At 40.6% G+C, this 14,864-nt stretch overlaps 1 protein-coding gene across 20 annotated transcripts in view; it reads right to left on the reverse strand.

Annotated features, from left to right (window-relative positions):
• LOC105475214 (microtubule associated serine/threonine kinase family member 4) overlaps nt 1-14,864 on the reverse strand; it is a 577,292-nt gene that overhangs the window by 260,712 nt on the left and 301,716 nt on the right. The window lies entirely within an intron of this gene.

Below are 14,864 nucleotides of genomic sequence, written 5' to 3' on the forward strand. Positions count from 1 at the left end.
TTTTCTAGTAGTCACATTAACAGGTTAACATAATTTTAATAACATTTAACCCAATATATCCACAAATACTATCATTTCAGCATGCTATTAACATAAGAATTACTAATGAGATATTTCTCATTCTTTTTCTGGATCTCAGTTTTGACTATCCGCATTGTAAGAGCTTGAGAGCCACATGTGGCTAGCGGCTACTGCACTGGACAGCGCAGGTCTAAGCTAATGATGGCAATGCTAGAAACACTCCCATGTTCAGGATTAAACACATAATTTAAAATGGTCCAATTGAAGAAAAACCCATTATGGTAGGAGACGAAAATTTCTTCTTCTTCTTCCATTAACTCTGGAAACTGTGGGCAGACACTGAGGGATAAGTCAGGAAGGAAGCCTGCAGCCAGTGCAGAAGGACCCGTGTCCCTAAGACAGCAGTGAGCCTCGGGACCAGCCCCCCAGTGCAGGAGGACCTGTGTCCCTGAGACAGCACTGAGCCTCGGGACCAGCGTCCGCGTGCAGCCTCCACTGTTTAGTTACACAGCTAGCAATTTTTTTCCTCCAATCACTTTGAGTTACATTTTCTATTACTTGTATCGAAAAGTACACTCATTGACAAACTCATCTATGGACAACGTCACATCCAAAGAGAATAATTTTCTTAAGTACACTAGTTCAAATGCTAAAATTTTCCTCCAATTACTTTTAGTCAAGCTATTCTTTTGTTAAACTAGCTTTATTTGATAACCTTTTTAGAAATCTTCTGAAAATATTCCCAAAGAAGAGTCCCACAGACTAATTTCTTATCATCCAGGGAAACATCCCAGTCACTATACAAGAGAACAAATATTTCTCCTGAGAAGAAAACATGAAATCTCAGAGCAACCAATCAGCTCTCATTCCACCTTCCTTTTTTTTTCTTTTTTTCTTTTTTTGAGATGGAGTCTCACTCTGAAGCCCAGGCTGGAATGCAGTGGCACGATCTCAGCTCACTGCTACCTCTGCCTCCCGGGTTCAAGTGATTCTCCCGCATCAGCCTCCTGAATCTCTGGGATTACAAGTGTGCGCCACCCCATGCCCGGCTAATTTCTGTATTTTTAGGTGAGACAGGCTGGTTTCCAACTCCTGACCTCAAGTGATCCACCCACCTCTGCCTCCCAAAGTGCTGGGATTACAGGTGTGAGCCACCTCGCCGGGCCTCCGCCTTCTTTTCTGATTCTCACTCTCCAGACCAGAGTTTCTCATCCTCAGCACTACTGACATTTTGGGCAGATAATTCTTTGGGGTTGTCTTGTTCACTGTAGGTGTTTAGAAGTATCCCTGACCTCTCTCCACTAGAAGATAGTGGGAGAAACCCTGGTCCCCAAATAGTTGTGACAACCAAAAAGGTCTCTAGATATTGTCAAATGTCATCTTTGGGGGTAAAATCACCCCCAGTTGAGACCCACTGTCCTAGACAAGCAATCAGTTCAAGTGTATAACTGACCTTCATTGTTGTATCAGACTCAGGCATTGTAGCAATCATTAAAGCATGATGTCACCCTCAGTGTCCCCTGCATCACAACATTTTGGACCGATGGTCCTCTTCCCAGCCACGGAACCTCCTCTGGTCACACTCTTCCTCTTCTACCTCCTCTCTATGCTAAGCGTGAGCTCTCCATTATAGTTCTTTCTAGAAGAAATGTGGCTAGTTCTTCTGACTTCAGCTTCAAATCATTACTTGAGCTACTCCCTGAACCACCCACCCAACTACATCCCTTGCACTTCTCTGAGAGGCTTTTTGGACAAAGTACTTGCTAATTTATGATCACTCATTCCTCAACTCAAACTCCCCACCTGGTCCTTCTCCTCCATCAACACACCTGGGGGCCATTCCATCCCATCTTTCCACACTGTATCAGCTTACACACTGTCCTCTTTAATCCATCTCTAAGACTAGAATTTCAGTATAAATACTGGTCAACTTTCCAAAGCTCCTCAGGTTGATCTATGGATTCAATATGATTTCAATAAAAATATCAACAGGCTTTTTTTTGTAGAAGCTGACAAACTGATTCTACAATTAAAACAACTAGAAGAGCCAAAACAACTTTGAAAAAAGATGAACAAAGTTGGAATACTAATGCTTCTGAGATCAAGACTTATTATAAAGCTACAATAATCAAGACAGTAGATTGATATGAAGACAAATCAATGAAATATAAAGTCTGCAAATGGAAACACAAATACACAGACAACTCATTTTTGACAAAAGTTCAAAGCATTTCAGTGGAGAAAAAACAGCCTGTTCAATAAATGGTGCGGGAACAATTAGAGACGTGTATGCAGAAATCAACTTCAATCCATATCTGCCCCCCATGTATAAAAATCAACACATTAATCATAGACCTAATGTACAATCTAAAACTATAAAACTTTTGGAAGAAAACATAGGAAAAACCTTTGTGACCTTGGATTAGGCAAAGATGGCTTAGATCCAACACCAAAAGCATTTAAAGAACGAATAAAGCTTTTGCTCTTCAATAGATGCTATAAAGAGAATAAAAACACAAGCCACAGGCTGGGAGAAAACATTTAAAGATCACATATATAAGGTTTATTTATAATGGCCAAAAGCTATAAATAAGCCAAATGTCCAGCAGCAAGAGACTAACGAAACTGACATAGTCATTCAATAGGATATTACTTAGCAAAAAAATCCTAATAAATGATCGACATATGCTATGACATGGATGAATCTCAAAATAATTACGCTGAGTGAGAAGCCAGGCCTAAAACAAGGGTGCATACAATATCACTCTAGTTATGTAAAATTAAAAAAAATGCAAACTAGTTTCTAGGGATGGAAAGCATTAGTAGCTGTCTGGTTGGGGATGTGGGGGTGGGGAAGCAATGACAAAGGGGCAGGAGAAAACTTCTGGGGGAGATGGGTATTTTATTATCTTGACTGTGCTGGTGGTTTCACGAGTGTATACACATATCAATTTATGAAACTGTGCACTTTAAATTATGTACAGTTTATTATAAGCCAATTATGTCTCAATAATCCTTTTTAAAGAGAGAAATGCAATGCTAGCTATTGGGGAAAATCTCACTACCATACCATGTAGGGACAGCTGAAATTGGTTCATGCTACTTGGGAATCCATGAAAGGAAGCAGTTTTAGAGGTTTTATTTTGTGGTTTTAAATTCCTCTGTGAGTTAACACAAACAGAATTCACAATTCTTGGGTACATGAACATAATACAGCCTAGATGATATTAAATAGTAGATGTGGTGTGTGTTGGGAGGGAAAGACTTAGACCCTTATGAAAACCAATTTAAAGTGTCTCTGCTTTAATTCTCCTTTTAAGAGACTCCCAAGACAGTCACCACCATCATCTTAAAGGTATGTCTGACCAACATCTTTCAGCAAAAAAAAAAAAAAAAAAAAAAAAAAGAAAAGAAAGAAAGAAAGAAAGAAAAAAGAGAATAAAGCTAAGTGGCCTGAATTCTCAAAGATAATAATCAAATAATATGCTTTTAACCAGGAGTTTGATGGCATTTCTCCCCATGATTCTATCAAATTCAACTACCTCTACATACATATTGGTAGTGCCTTAGAAATCCACCTTAAAAAGCCACCACTATTCCTCTAAGACATGAAACCTGTGTAGTGATCTATTAATTTCATTCCAGTGTATGATGTCAAGTGCATTTTAAAAATATACTTCATTGCTTCCAGTGCTTCTTTAATTCACAAGGACTGGTTTTAGCATTTAAGCTAATTTATTCTAGACATAAAAAAACCTTCTGCTTATTCTTGCAGATAATTGATTCTTGATTTGTTAAGGTACTAAACACTATGGTTTATGTGCTGAAATACAAAACCCTTGGTAAACCCACTCATGTGCCCCATACAAAGCAAACTTGAAAGTTTATTGCCTAGGGAGAGAGGTCAAAAGGAGCTGAGAAAGGAGCAGAACTCTCCCTTACTTTGTCCTGCTGCTAGTACAGTGGGAAGGTCCTACTCTCCCTGCAATTAACATTACCACTTGTTCCACAGCAGCCGCACATGGAAGGCACACAGTACCAATTTCTCAAATCAAATGCCCTCCTCAATTTCCTAAAAACAAAATAAATCTAGAAGATAATCTCTGCCTCAAAGCTGACCCCTCTAAGTAGAAGCATATACCATCACCCCCCAAAACAATAAAAGACTGCACTGGAAAATCAGGGTTTGGGAAGAGTTAGGCACTCGATGCTAATGTTACCAAAAGGTTAATCCCATTGATCTCTATGACACACCAAAAGTTAAAAATCGTTTTTTCTGCACAATAAAGAGCACAAAGCATAAGCTAAATTAGTATTTTCTGACAAAGAACATCTTCACATAAACATCTACAAAATATGTAAATATTTCTTGAAAGATTACTTTATATTTCTACAATATACATGTTTAAATTCATTCATTTATTTATTTTTTAGAGACAGGGTCCCACTCTGTTACCTAGGCTAAAGTGCAGGCGCATGATCATAGCACCTCAAACTCCTGGGTTCAAGCAATCCTCCCGCATCAGCCTCCCTAGTAGCTAGCACTATAGATACATGCCTAGCTAACTTTTATTGTTTTTTTTTTTGTAGTTGCTGTTGTTGTTTGTTTTGGGTTTTTTTGTTTTGTTTTGTCTTTTTTTGTAGAGACAGGGTCTCGTTATTTTGCCCAGGCTGGTTTCCAACTCCAGACTTCAAGCAATCCCCCTGTCTTGGCCTCTACAAGTGCTGGCATTATAGGAATGAGCCACTGCACCCGGCCTGAATTTATTATTAGAATTTGCAATCTAAAAAAAGTTTTAAATGTGTCTGTCTATGCTAGGTCAGATTCCTGCCACCCATTTCCACATGCAAATCAAACACATAGATTGTAATCAGTAAAACTTTTTCCTCTCATGCAAATGTGTTCACAAAACTATCTGCAGAGAATTTCCTTATGGTGCTGGTCAAAAGTTAAGTGAGTGATGTGTGGGATGAAGCAGAGCTCACACGGTCACTGGGAGGAAGTGTGCAGTTACTGGTATTTCCATGGGTTTGTCTCATGTTACTGTACTTAAGCATGGGAAAGCCCTCAACATCATCCCAAAAGAGGCGATGTCATAAAACAACCTATTAAAAGAAAACATGGGCCTGGTGCAGTGGCTCACGCCTGTAATCCTAACACTTTAGGAGGCCGAGGTGGGCAGATCACGAGGTCAAGAGATCGAGACCATCCTGGCCAACATGGTGAAACCCTGTCTCTACTAAAAATACAAAAAATAGCTGGTCATGGTGGCGTGCACCTGTAGTCCCAGCTACTTGGGAGGCTGAGGCAGGAGAATCGCTTGAAGGGAGGCGGAGGTTGCAGTGAGCCAAGATTGCACCACTGCACTCCAGCCTGGTGACAGAGTGAGACTGTCTCCAAAAAAAAAAAAAAAAAAAAGGAGAGAGAGAAAGAAAAGAAAACACATGTGTATTCAGATGAAAATAAATGGACCACCAAAATCCTCAGAGGGTGAGGTCCCTAACTCAGAAAAGTAGAGAAAGAAACCCTGAAAACCTTTTGGTGTGGTTTTTCCCTCTAGTTACTCAGGTCTGATAGTCTACTGCCACAAGGAGTAAAAGAAGAATTTAAATCTTAAGAGTCAAAATGGCAGAGGAGATGGCACAGATTCCAAGAAACACCAGGACACAAGAGAAGTCCTACCTTTCCACAGTTCCCTGTTAGAGCTACCAGGGCCCAACTTGCTACCACACAACAGGGGTAAAGAGAGAACAATACAGAATTCAGCTGCTCTGCTCACATGGCTAATTGGATAATGAATATATTTGGGGACTGCCAGTTACTGCAGCTGGGACCATTACACCACACCAGTGTGGCTGTCACTATTCTCTTTACAGTCTGAGATAAACTCAGCATCCTGGTAGTGCCGGGTGTGTGGCTGCAGGTTTCCCCTTCAGCAACAGTGTTAAGGGGACACTCTTAAGGCAAGTTTGAGGCTTTACTTTCCAAAATGTTCAAAGAAACTATGACAAACATGGTGAAGTCAAGCAAACTCTATGAGGTCTACCCTTTACTGGGTCCATACTGTGGGTGTTGATGCTCGCATTTCTTTATAAAACAAAACATACCTGCATTAGTCTGCTCTCATGCTGCTAATAAAGACACACCCGAGACTGAGTAATTTATGGAGGAAAGAGGTTCAATAGACTCATAGGTCCACAAGGCTGGAGAGTCCCAACAATCATGGCGGAAGGTGAAGGAGGAGCAAGTCATGTCTTACATGGTGGCAGGCAAGAGAGTTTGTGCAGAGGAACTCCCATTTATAAAACCATTTGATCTTGTGAGACTTATTCACCACCATGAGAACAGTGTGGGGGAAGCTATCGCCATCATTCAATTATCTCCACCTGGCACTACCCTTGACACGTGGGGATTTTTACCATTCAAGGTGAGATTTGGGTGGGGACACAGCCAAACCATATCAGTACCCACTCCCTTGCTGATATCTGTTTTTCTAACCCAAGCATGTTGACCTCAAAAAGGAAAGGCTGCTTGCCAGTCCCTGGGAGTTAGGAACCCTAAATTCTGGTCATGGTTTGCAATCAACATATATACTCCCTGAGCACAAGCAAGTCTCAAATCTTCTGAGTCATTAGTTCCTTGTTTACTAAATAAAGATATTTTCAGTCAGACTTCTCTTAAGGCTTCTTCCAGCTCTGAAATTCTATGATTAAAATTTTCCATATAGACTGCTATAATATACCATATTATTCTCTCAACACCTGTCAGTCCCAAAACACAATTTCAAGGAGTGCCCTGATTACCCTGCTGAGAAGAGATGGCTTAAATCTGATAGAGGGGCCACTGAGGACAGGGAGTGAGTTCCCTCAAAGCCTAATGATACTGAGCCGGAACACCTGTGGGATCTGTCCCCACATCTGTGCAGAGAGCTTGTGTCCTTAGGGTTGACCAACACAGAGTACAAGTGAAAGAGCTATCCAAGGACATGGGGTCAACTGCCCCTTTCACACCTCTTCATGGAAACAGAACAGCCCCTGAGAAAATGCTACTCCAATGAGCTAGCTTTAAGGGGATTTCCCCAGCCTACTTTGTGGTCTTTTGCCTAATTCAACAGGACAAAAATAAATGATATGGGGAGAGAGAAAGAAGGGCGTAATTCCCAATATATTTTATTTATTTATTTAAGAAAACATACAGTACTTATTGTATGCCAGGTACTGTTATAAACACTTTACAAATACTAATTTAATCCTCTAAATAATTTGAGGACACAATGACATTATCATTCTACTTTAGGAAACTAAGGCACATAGAGGTTAAGGTCACACAGTCGGCTAAATGGCAGAGACAGGATTCAAACCTAGGCAGTGTGACTTCTGAGTCCATGCTCTGAAATGCTACTCAGTGATTACCTATTGATTAACAGATGTGAGAAGGTGGCTTTTAGTGAGACAGCACAGATACCCGCCTCTCTCAATGGGTGCCTCTAAATAAGCGTTGCTGAAAAGCACTGCTCACTAAAAAACTTTCCCCCAATCCTACTTGATTCTGAGTTGCTAAAAAGTTATTCCAGTAAATATGAAATAGGGAATTTCTGCTCCTGCCTTTGGCTATCCAAAAGCTATGCACACCCACCAAAACGCTAAGAACATTAATTCTCAACTGGGAGTGGCATTTTAGATTTACCTTGAAAACTGGTTAAAAGTACTCAAGCCTCTACCTCACCCTGCCCTCAATACACACGAGACTCTGATTTGCATTCCCGAGGGTGTTTGGCAATGCACACAGATTTTTGACAAACCTCCCACAGGTAACCTAATCCTCTCCCCTGGGACAAAAGTAAGGTCTTCGTATAATTTTCAAAGGTAAGAAGATCAATCCTACATTGTTTCTATCTCCCAAATCTCTTCCCTACCCACTTCACAGAAGACAAATGCATGTGTGATAAGGAAAGCTGCAAATACGTACCAAATACCAAACCGGCTATTCGATGAATATATAAATGCAATTGACATTCTTCTACAGTCTGAAATCCTCTCTTTACTCTCAGGATAGATTACACTGTTTTCTTTTTATATAAACATGCCACTTTAAATGCTAATTCAGATGTGACACTCGATTTTTTTCTTCGTTTTGTTTTTGGGTTTCTAACATTCAAAATGACACTGGACTTCCATGTGGCTTTGACAATAGATATTTTGAATTCTTGCTTCAATATCTGTGGGAGTGGGAGGACAGAAAGTGCTAAGAAACCTAAATTTATTTTAAAACTTATTCAAATATGGTTTACATGTCCTTTATTTTGTTTGAATTAAACTCTTTCCCTCTCTTTCAGGAAATATTGCCTTTACTTTGCTGAAAATCTCACAAATGTAATTCAAGTAAGTTGAAAACCAAGCTGATTCCCTTTCCTTGCCTGCTAGAAATAATCTCATTTTACTCAAACTACTTTTCTAAACAGGCAGTCAAGGCAGTATTTTCTGATATATAACAGGCCTGAATGTAAGTCTTTTTAAAAAATACACACACACACACACAGACACACACACACACACACACACACACACACACACACACACACAATCGACCTATGCCCATTCAATTATACAGAAGTTCACTTCATATCTTGTGTCAAAATTAGGAATTCCAATTTTAGAAATACCCTAATCCAATACATACAATTCAATATGATTGAGACAGGAGACAGCCAAGGGTCCCTGACAAAATCCCACTTTCAAGCCTAAAAGAGCCTGAAGGCTGAAATACCAGACTGCAGGTCCTGGATGAAGCCCTCCCTTTTTCAGCTGATTCTTTCGGAGTAATGCCCACCTGCACCCCGGGAGGACGAGGTAGAGCCTCGGGAAGTTTGCACCCTTTGCAAAGGGGAGGAGCCTGGCCTCTTCTGTTCCTGTGTGGTGACCTGGAATTCTATCTGTGAGGTGGGAAACCTCCTAGCAGGACTCTCTCTTTCACTTTGCTGAGAGTTATTTTTCCTTTTCACCCCGTAAATTCCATTTTCCCCACCCTTCTGTATGTCCACGAGCCTAATCTTTCGTGGCCGTGTGAAAAGAGCCCAGTTTTAGCTGAACTAAGGAGAAAGTTCTCCAACAAATATATCTACTGTAAGACAAACTATCTCAGAAGTCTAGCAGGCCCAGCTCCACCCAGAAGCTACCATCAAGTTCCCCTGCTTTGTAGTCCTAACTACTTTTTGACAATATTCTCTCCCTCTGTTGGTCACTCTCATCTTTCATTTCATCTCTGGATGCCCTCTACTGTCCCTAACCAAGAAAGGCAAAATTAGGAAGCGGTAAAATAAGTTCATTATTCTTTTCATACATTTATTAATGCATTCATATGGTAAAATGGTTCTCAATACCTGCTCAACTTTCTGCTAGCCTTGTTTCTTGCCAGTTCACCAGAAGCATCCCATTAATGAATCGTCTTCTGCTGTGATAAATTTAGTTTGGGTGACAACCTGTCCTAACCAAAGGTACATACATTTCAGTGAGGTACCAAAGGCATCTCTAAGATCTGGCAGATGAATTTCTAGCTGGAATGTTTGACATGTGGCAGATGTGTTTAAGATGCAAATCCCCTTTGCGGTCAGAGGGGGTGGACCTCCTAGCAGACCTGAAACTATCAAATGCCAGTAGATACCTAGCCCACTTATTCCAAGGCCAGCCCTAATAGACTCCAACCACTCTCAGAGGAATAACGAAAGGGTGAATGGAGAAAAATCATAAAAACATATAAACGAAATACAAAATTCTAAGTCCCCCATCTGAGTGAATGAATCCCCCTCTCAGCCAATGGCATTCCAAAGCAAACCTGAAAAACTTGTTCAGGCCATGATAAGAAGAGAGGGTCGGACATGCCTCATGATACCCTCCTTCCCTCTGGAATTCAGCACAACTGACCAGCTGACATTAAAACAGAGATCTTAAGACTGACAAAACAGGCTCTTTGTAGTAAGAGACCAAATTCCAATGTGACTCTAGTATAGCATCACATGACAGATAGCAGGCCCTGAAAGAAATTAAAGTACTTTACCCCAAAATATATTTTTTGATAGATTTTTAAATGGCTCTGCAAATCTGTCTCTTGTGGAGAAAATCTACACTCTGTAGAGACTCTCTTCCCTTTCCAGAACTTTTCCTGATCCAGGAGAGATTAAGAGTCTGACACCTTTTAAGGCCTGACAAGAGACATTTACCATCTGTTCTACATAATAAGAACCCTGGTTTCCACAATCACTTATCTTAACCCGGACACTCCTTTCTACTGATTCCAGGTCTTAGATAATAACTCTTTCAACCAACTGCCAATATCAGAAAATCTTTGAATCCACCTATGATCTGTAAGCACCACCCACCCAGCTATCCCAACTTTCCACACCAAACCAATGCATAATTTACATGTATTGACAGGTGTCTTATGTTTCCTGAAAATGTATAATACCAAGTGTAACCCAACCATCTTGGGCACATGTTCTCAGGACCTCTTGGGATGATGCCTCAGGCCTTGGTCGTTCATATTGAGCTCAGAATAAATCCCTTCAAATATTTTACAGAGTTTGACTATTTTTCATTCACAAACCCTATAAAGAGGAATATTGTTACCAGCTACTAGTATTGGTGCTAGAACAGTTAATTAAAATAAGTAAAACCTTTTAAATTGCCTCTGGGATAATTTGAATACTCAGCAACTCCTCAGCATGCAGAGACATACTTTTCCAGGACTATTATACATATTAGGAGCTGCTTCTGCTTTGGGTTCCTGCTGCTGGATATTCTTTTTTTTTTTTTTTGGAGATGAAGTCTCGCTCTGTCGCCCAGGCTGGAGTGCAGTGGTGTGATCTCAGCTCACTGCAAGCTCTGCCTCCCAGGTTCATGCCATTCTCCTGCCTCAGTCTCCCAAGTAGCTGCGACTACAGGCACCCGCCACCATGCCCAGCTAATTTTTTATATTTTTTAGTAGAGATGGGGTTTCACTGTGTTAGCCAGGATGGTCTCGATCTCCTGACCTTGTGATCTGCCTGCCTTGGCCTCCCAACGTACTGGCATTACAGATGTGAGCCATTGCACCCAGCCTTTTTTTTTTTGAGACAGAGTCTCACTCTGTTGCCCAGGTTGGCATGGGCATGATCTCAGCTCACTGCAACCTCCACCTCCTAGGTTCAAATGATTCTCCTGCCTCAGCCTCTGAAGTAGCTGGGATTACAGGCATGCACCTCCAAGCCTGGTTAATTTTTGTATTTTTCAGTAGACATGGGATTTTTGTCATGTTGGCTAGGCTGGTCTTGAACTCCTGACCTCAGATGATCCACCTGCCTCGGCCTCCCAAAGTGCTAGGATTACAGGCATGAGCCACCACGCCTGGCCTTGGATATTCCTTTAAAAGCATCCTTAAAGCATGTCTGTGGACATAAAGATGGGAATAATAGACACTAGGGTCTACTAGGTCTACTAGTGCAGGGAGACAAAGGGGAAAGGGCTGGAAAACTACAGTTTGGGTACTATATTCACTCACTACCTGGGTGTCAGGATCATTTTTACCCCAAACCTTAGTGTCATGCAATATACTCCTGTAGCAAATCTACACATGTACTTCCTGAACCTAAAAGTTGAAATTATTTTTCGAAAGAGTTGGAAAAATTTTATAAATAAAAATACATTTAAAACAGCTGTCGCAATCAAATATCATAAACCAATCCATCAATCAAGCAAGCAAGCATGTGTGGCCAGAGAACTTAAAGCTAAGAAACTGCCAAGTGTCAGTCACTGCTTCTACTAAAATGAAGTGATAATTGCAGATAATTTTATAGATCCCAGACCTACAAAGCCATGAAACAATGCACCAAGGCTTATAATTAAACAAGGTGGAGGAAAGGTCATTTTAAGTAGCGGGGAGAACCTATTTGCTAAGAATAGATAACACAGTTTCCTTCTACTCTGTACGAAGACATCTGAAAGACCAGTTAAAAGCAGGAGGCGGCACAGGAGCTGGCCTGAGCAGATTTCCTGCTCCTCTCTCCAGGGTATAAACACCATCAAGGCACTCTAGGGAATTCCATGAAAAAAGAAGCCTCTCTGTCCTGGAGAGCTGTTTATTTAGGCAATTAACAAAACACAAAGGAGTCCTTTAAAAATAAATAATGGCTGCCAGGGACACCTTGGTTTGGCTCCTAACCATCGTGGGCTCACATCTTGGGCTTTTCCACTTTTTGCACTTTCCTTGCCTGAAAACAAACATTTCCCTGTGAATTTTTCCACTTAGAAATGTGATTTCAGGACTTACATGCAAAATATGGGTGGATTTTAGGAAAAAAGTACCACAACAATAATGGCGCTTTCATAAATACAGACAGTACAAATTAGTTATTAGAAAAATCTAAATCAAACAACACGCAGAAGGTTGATGTGTTCCATACTGAATTGAAACCATGAAGGATCTGGCATCAGCCATCCGGCCGTGGCATCACCACTTGTCCTCATGGCGCAGGCACAGTGACAGAACCTAAGAGAACAGGGCAGGTCCATTGCTTGGAGGCTCCCAATCTAGGAGGGGGAGACAGATTTGTACAGACTCCACAAATGTCTGCACTATGTAGTTATTATACCAGGCACCTTGCTGAACACAAAGAACAGGCATTCAGAGTCACATCTCTTTGATGGGATAAAAATCTAAAGCAACAAATCTAGTTCTGAAACTAAGTGTAATAATATGCCATCATAAATACTATTATCTCATTTGCTTCATCCCCTGGCTTCAGGTAGTATATACTAAAGCATTTCAAGATTATTACAATTTATCATCATAATTTTTTCTATGATGTTCTGGCATTAACCAATTGGTATCTGCCACTGTAGATATTTTAGTTACTGTCAAATCATATTTATTTGGAGCAATCTTTATTATGAGACAAAATTAACCAAATACACACACACACACACACACACACACACACACAAATACAGGTGTGATATATTTTCTTATTCAAAATAGAATGTTTACATAATTGTTATTCAAATTACTTAAAAATCTACATAAATACTTGGTTAAAGCAATTTTAATCCTACTTCCATACAATCACTGAGTATTTTACATAAAATATTTCAAGAATACCAAAAATACAGAGGGTATAATATAAACACCCATATACACACTACCACATTAATGATATACGTGAAACTCCTTGCAGAGGCCTCTCAAATCCAATTTACTTCATTTTCTCCACTAGTAAGTGACCTTTATCATAAACTTGCTTTCCATGCATCTTTTATACCTTTACTGTAAATGCCTGTATTCAGAAACAACATATTGTTTTGCATACTTTTAAGTTTTATAATATAAATGCCATCTTGTACCTGGAATTTGCTTTTAGCACTTATCATTCTATTCTTGATAATTATACCTGCTGATATGTATAATCTTGTCCAGTTACTTTACCTGCTGTATAATATTTCACTATCTGACTATATTATGATTTTGACAGGTAGCTGGAAGGAGAGGGATAAGGCAATGTGATAACTTTAGTTCCAAGGAGAATGAGGGGGAAAGTACAGGAAGTATCTGGGATCAGAAGCAGCCTTGGCAAATGGCTATTCATTGAATGGAAAAAGAAGAGAAATAGCTAAAATCCAGCTGTCTAGGAAGCTGTAATGCCTCTGGAAAAGTGATCTGGAGTTACTTGATTATCTCATAACAGCATCTTGCCTAGAAAGCTGTTTCCCTCGCTTCTCTTGTCTATTACCCAGTCACAATCATTGCTTCTACACCTTTTAAAAATGTTTATAAAACAAGAGAGTCTTCAAGTTAGTTCTCATTAAAATGATCATAAATAATAAATTAGTGAGGATCTGAATTTCTTTTTCTAGACAGAATAGTTTGCTTTTTTATACTTTCAATTAATAACAAAAAAAATTTCCTGAGGTCTTTCATTTCTGAAAGCTTTCAATGTAATATATGTTTTTACCATGATTCTGGATATAAAAGTTATCTTTAAGCTTATTTAAAGCAATATTCAAAATTTTCAAAAAAATGTGGAAAACCCCGTAAGTTTCAGAATGCTGAAAATGCAATTTTAAAACTGCTATCTTTCAAGACATACAGATTTGAAGCAGTAGATATATCAAAAGAGGCCTTTTCAGTCTTTATCAAGGTACACACTCTCTAACAAGTTGGATCACATTGCTATATAACCAAAGACAATAAGAAATACAGGCCGGGCGCGGTGGCTCAAGCCTGTAATCCCAGCACTTTGGGAGGCCGAGACGGGCGGATCACGAGGTCAGGAGATCGAGACCATCCTGGCTAACACAATGAAACCCCGTCTCCACTAAAAATACAAAAAAAAATTAGCCGGGCGCGGTGGCGGGCGCCTGTAGTCCCAGCTACTCGGGAGGCTGAGGCAGGAGAATGGCGGGAACCCGGGAGGCGGAGCTTGCAGTGAGCCGAGATCGCGCCACTGCACTCCAGTCTGGGCGACAGAGCGAGACTCCGCCTCAAAAAAAAAAAAAAAAAAAAAAAAAAAAGAAAACTGTGCTTTCTCTTCTGGAAAGCCATTCATCCTTCCTCCTTTGGCCGGGCGCGGTGGCTCAAGCCTGTAATCCCAGCACTTTGGGAGGCTGAGACGGGCGGATCACGAGGTCAGGAGATCGAGACCATCCTGGCTAACACGGTGAAACCCCGTCTCTATTAAGAAATACAAAAAAAAAACTAGCCGGGCGAGGTGGCGGGCGCCTGTAGTCCCAGCTACTCGGGAGGCTGAGGCCGGAGAATGGCGTGAACCCGGGAGGCGGAGCTTGCAGTGAGCTGAGATCCGGCCACTGCACTCCAG

The sequence above is a fragment of the Macaca nemestrina genome, chromosome 6 (genome assembly GCF_043159975.1).
Source record: "Macaca nemestrina isolate mMacNem1 chromosome 6, mMacNem.hap1, whole genome shotgun sequence".
In the NCBI taxonomy this organism is placed as follows: Eukaryota; Metazoa; Chordata; class Mammalia; order Primates; family Cercopithecidae; genus Macaca; species Macaca nemestrina.